The following is a 5,786-nucleotide window of genomic DNA, read 5'->3' as shown; positions in this document are numbered from 1 at the left end:
TAACTCAGAGTGAAATCTTAACTCGCAACTGTGGAAGGAGCTGGATCATGGAGTTTAGATAAACTCCCAAACTGTCGGACAATTATAGATACATTAATATCAACTGTCGGTTTTTACTTGTTAACTCTCAATATTGATATTAATATCAGTCTTGCAGACAGTTCCTAATAGTGCCTTTAGAATGAGTACATTATTCCTGCGTTATTAAGTAACTGTCAGGATGAAGTTTTTCTTGCTTGTTGGATCAACTACCATTAACACCAAATGACCCTTAATGCATTGAAACTTTTGCAGATTTCTTTTCCTGAAATATTCAACATTTTTTCTAAGGTGTCAAATAATTCATTCATATTCAATTCCTCGTTTTTATTTCAATCCGCAATTTTTTTAACAGATTGCCAGAGTACGTAACCGAGGAACTAAGCTCCTCTTGAATTAAGTCCGAGACGTCATTTCGAATACGCATCTCGTTGTGTTTTCATAAAGTCTACATTGCCCGCGATACCCGCCGTGAACCATCCTAACGCCAGTGTTTGTTACAGGCCTGTTTGGCGCTTTGTGCCGTGAACGTTCGGTAACGACGTTTTAGAAAATCTCCCCAACTTCCGGCCGGGCGAATAGCAGCTGACGAACTATTGAAGGCGTAATTGATTTTGTCGGCTGCGAGTGCATTTCCGGTGCGCAACAATCTCCGCAGTGTACTAGACTCATTTCGATGCCGAAGCGACGGATGCTACTTTCGAAAAATCTTTCGAACTCCTACGCACAATGCCGTACATAGACACGGTGCTTGACTATTAACAGCGAACGTCGTTTTGTCACCAATAAATGTGCCTTATCGACTGCGAAGATATAGTCGAAATTCATTGGTCCCTTGAGGGCGAAACCTCGGGAAAAGCAGAATTAAGTTGAGCCCCGACGAATCTGTAATTTCACGCTTCAATCCTATGCTTCGTATTTTGCACAAACCTCTCAAGAGAGAATCCCGTGAAGTGATGAATTGTGATATTTCTTTGTCGTATTTCGGCAAAGTGCAGAAAGTTGAATACTGGGCGATTGAGACAGAGGCAATAAGGTCGTGTTATCATTCCGATTAAGTTTAGGGCCCCCGAAAGTGTCGAAGATGACAATTTCGAATCGAATTGCCAACGTATAAATGATTAAACATGAAACGGGTAAAATCCATAGAAAAAAACAGGTATTTAAAAACGGATCTAAAATACTAACACACTCGAAGAAAAGACTAACAGTTCTCGAAACTAAGAGACTATAGTGACGTTTCGAGTCAATTCTATGGGAACTGTTTTGAAAGTGGCTCTGAGAATATGAGTCAAAACGTCACTACTCTCTTGGTTTTGAAAATGGCTCATAGAATAAGAGTCTAAACGTCACTTCTCTCTTAGTTCTTCTTCATAATCGTGGCTTTTTCTTCAGTTGAATTGTAGACAGTTATTTGTCTACGGAACCCACGACTTCTATTGTGATGTCACCTCTTCGCTATGCGTCATTGGCTACGTACCTTGAGCTATGTACTGGAGCCGTTCTAATTAGGTTTGCGACCGTTACTTATCTCCTCTTCAAGAAGTGAAGATCAGCTAATTGGCTCCATGTCGGCGTTTTACCGGTGGCTAATGCTGACAGCGAAGACAACAGCGGTCGCCCAGCCATTCATTAACTCATTTACTCATCCATATGCAAACGACCGTCTTCTTACGTCATTCGCATTTACATCTGGGCATGCCAGGGACGTCTTAGGGAAAATGCGTTTTTGTCTGGGTTCTTAATATCATCGTACTCATATGGATAGATCGTTTTGGTGAGACTCATTATCGAAAAAAGATATTCTTAGTGATAGAAATTTAGCGAAATCCAGCGCTCGGCATTGGTGGAAAATAATCCATCTTTAGCGATTTTTGCCACTACTCTTTGCCATAGCCTAACTGCCTACTTGGTCGGAGGGGTCGTTTAGAAAATACACCATCGATTCGTTTCATAGAGTTTTTAAGTACAATCTCCTAGTGACTAGTTCGTTTTCAAGTTGGTTATTACTATTGGGCTAATATTTGGGCATCAGTTGAAGAGAGGATAAATATCCTGATGTAACCAATACTCGAGCAGAATATCTTATAGATTTCGTCGGCCTATTTCGTCGCCCGACGAAATCGCCGGTAGAATCGCCTTGAATGTCCGGGCAATCGCTTTGGGCGAATTAGTCGGCCACGAAATCGCCCGAATCCAACATAATGTTGGATTCTGTCGCCGGCGATTTCGTCGCCCAGTGTGTCCGGGTACATGTCTTACAGAAAATGTGCGTAATTCATAAAGAAAGACGCCACCAGATAATGACCGATAGTGTACGCCACATGTGTACTACGATGGCTACTAGTCGTAAAACTGATGTATGGCATGTGATTTATGATAGAGGGTGATTACGACAAGATGAGGTTCATCATTATACTAGTATCAATATTCAAAGATGCATCCCGTATAGTATTTTCCTTCTAAGTTGTGCGCGGTCGGCGATTCCCATGTGTGGGCATTGTTAACCGTTTGAATATGGCGTAAGACGAAGTAATGATTCACGAATATCTGTTCTGTGACACGAACGCTGTTGTAAAGTGATACTCCTAGGACAAGGAGGAATTCGCTTTAACCTACTTGAACAACTGTAAACTTTTGTTGCATTCTCTAAAAAGAACTGTGGTTGGCTCTATATACTAACTAATTTATGTATGTGTATATAGAGTGACTTTGTCCTCCTTTGGGCTTGTTACAGGTTAAGGCAATTGCCCATATCATATGTACCATATAAAAGTGATTTTTGAACGAGCTACGACCATCATCGTTTTCAAAGACTCGGAATTATGCCTTTCAATGTTGTTGGTTTCTCGTTATTTGCGACCCTAGTCGCGGATTATTGCTATATGATAAATCCCGTTCATTAGGCGACTCCGTGGGCGTCGTCTGGCCTTGTGAAATTGACGAAGGGATGCCACGCGCCAGAAAACTAATGTAATTTAACCGCTAATGACAGTAATTATCGTTTCTTTACCGGAGTTGTTTTACGATGAGAATGAAGCCGTGGTTTTGTTGCCGATGATTTAATAGGTTCGATTCGGCGTATAATCTTCGCCAATGCGGAGGCCATTTTTCATTTTGCTAATTCCGTACATACAACCATTCAATCATATGCCAACGATATCAATGCAAAAGATACCCAGCCATGAAAATAATAGTGATCGCTTTGCCCCAACGGAGGAGCAGATATTGTGACTAGAAATTAAAATATTCATTTAACGCATATCATGATTCAAGAAATGACCTATACCAAAAAATTGAAGATGTACTAACTCTTGATATAACTCCCCTTTCAAGTACCGAGGTATTAATTCAAATTCTATCGAATTGCTAAATGATTAAATATGTTTGTAACTATATTGAAAGGGCGTCCTTACGACGTAACGGTAACATGCCATGAATATGTTATAATTGTATGAAAATTTGTGTCTTGTAAGCCTTTTATAGGCTGGCTTTACTTGTAAAGATGACACTTTAATAAACTATATATATATATATTCAAAAGTAATTGACTATGAATATGAAGAAAATCCCACAATAAGTCTAAAAATACGAAATGTTCTGTTGAAAATTGATACTACTATCGCCCAGTCTTCATGAGGCATACCCTTACTTACGCAACCTTTAGTCTAGTCAAATAACTGACAGCAAAACCTTTTATCATACGGTAGAAATTTGCAATGCGATGCAAATGAAGATTAGCAGTGTCAAACCTACAATCAAAAACTGATGATTTAAAAGAACATTAAAAAGAAATTATTAACCAAAATGCCCCGAAGTGCTGTGGTTACCCATGTTTGGGTAACTAATGGTCATAGACTTTATCAACATAATTCCAAAATAATTTTTCAGCTTTGAATCGTATTATCTGACATCATAATTACATCGAATTATAAATCAAATTATTTTTTCATTCGAGTAAAATATTCACAACTCGGCGACGCCGTTCTTTCTGAAGATATGTTAATGGGGGACATTTGTGGGGCGTCTTCCATCCGTAGTTTTTGGACTTCAATGAAACTTCAATAATCTTCATTAGATGAAAGAAACTCGACGAGTAACGCCGCCTGTGTCGTTGTTTGATTTATTCATGAGCCTTTTTGATATCGCGAAAACTCGGAATAATTCCTTGTCACGGCTTATTTGTCATTTTTGTCATTTAAGCAGAGATGATTTTCTTTGCGGTCGAAACAGAGTTGGGCTTTTTCGAAACGCGATTTGATGCTCAACCCCAATGCACACAACGCAGTGACACACCAAGCCTTTAGAAAGGCGGGGTTATCCCAGTACAGGGTATGCCAGTACATCCGAGCCGAATATCGAAGGGAATCCCCTGACGTGTTTGGTAACTTACTCCTGACAAAACAATCTAGGGAATTCCCCTTGTTCATCATTATCTGGTCCCACGGATTTCATATAACCGTAATTCGTCATCTGTCCTATTTGTAGAGCTATGGCAAAATATTATCATCCTCTTTTTCAGTCTAGATACTATTTTCGGGGTAATGCTTTACGCATCTCGAAGCTACTAACCAAATTGCGGTGTTATGTGTGCAAGGTGATGCGATCGTCGATGGCAATCGCCAAGCCGACCTTCGCACTCGCCTTAAATCTATCTTTGTTGTTCGTCGTTATCGCGGTTAATTCGTCGGTTGCTATAGAACCGCTGACAATATTTCGCAAACGCCATTTTATTTATGTGATAATAACACGTTTGTCTATACGACGCCGGTTCTCGTTGCTATGGAAAATAGGAAGTATTACCCGAGCGGAATGAAATCGACGCTTACGATAATCGTGCGCAAAAAAAACAAGGGCGGAAAATATTGCCACCGCTGAAACATGGTGCATTGAAATAATGATAATGCGTTTAAAAAGACATAGGTTAAAAGTTATAGAAAATGACTGTACGAAAAATGCTGCGCAAAACGCTTCAAAGTATTGTGGTTTTACTAGGTTTTCGTCAATTCGGCTACAAGAATAGCAAGCTCAAAAGCTGGCTCGAAAAGGGCTGAACATCAGGATACTTTGCGAAGTGACAAACTGTTACATCGAGGCGACTAGTTTTTCTCATACGAATTCTCATTTCGTCCGATTTCGCGTAAACATATACACGTGGAATCTGTCGTGTAGACGACGTTGATTTGACGAATCGTTTATCAACGAACGCGATTATTTTCTATTCGACTCGCGTCGCGATCGTTGTGTGTGTGCACAGAAAGCGATGGAAGGTATCAGTACGCTAGAGTGGTCCGGATTATAGCGAGTGAGATTAAACGTTGCGAGAGCTAGTTGCAGTATAGCGAACCCCGCCGCCGCTACCGCCGCCGCCGCCGTCGCCGCCAAGAACAACTTTTCGGTAAATGGAAACAACAGCCGTGTGAAGAACAAGCGATATTAGATCATTCGTCTCGCGATTCATAACAATTCGCCTTCGACGCACAGGAATTAAATGAACAAAGACAGCATGCGATCAAAAATTAGCTTTGAATAATCTTTCAATTAGGATTTTGCTACGAATTCGTATCGTCGTCATTTTTTTCGGAACGGAACTTGTTCTTTTTTTGACGTAAGATTCAGGCGGTGCCTACAATATTCAAACGATGGTCGGTACCTTTTCGGATTACTATTTTCTCTTTTTATCATCGGTTCGGATACAATAACGCCATAGCGTCGTTCGGGTTTTCGTTGTCGTCAGGAGGCATATT

The sequence above is a fragment of the Tubulanus polymorphus genome, chromosome 11, assembly GCF_964204645.1.
Source record: "Tubulanus polymorphus chromosome 11, tnTubPoly1.2, whole genome shotgun sequence".
In the NCBI taxonomy this organism is placed as follows: domain Eukaryota; kingdom Metazoa; phylum Nemertea; class Palaeonemertea; order Tubulaniformes; family Tubulanidae; genus Tubulanus; species Tubulanus polymorphus.
This window is presented reverse-complemented; position numbering follows the sequence as displayed.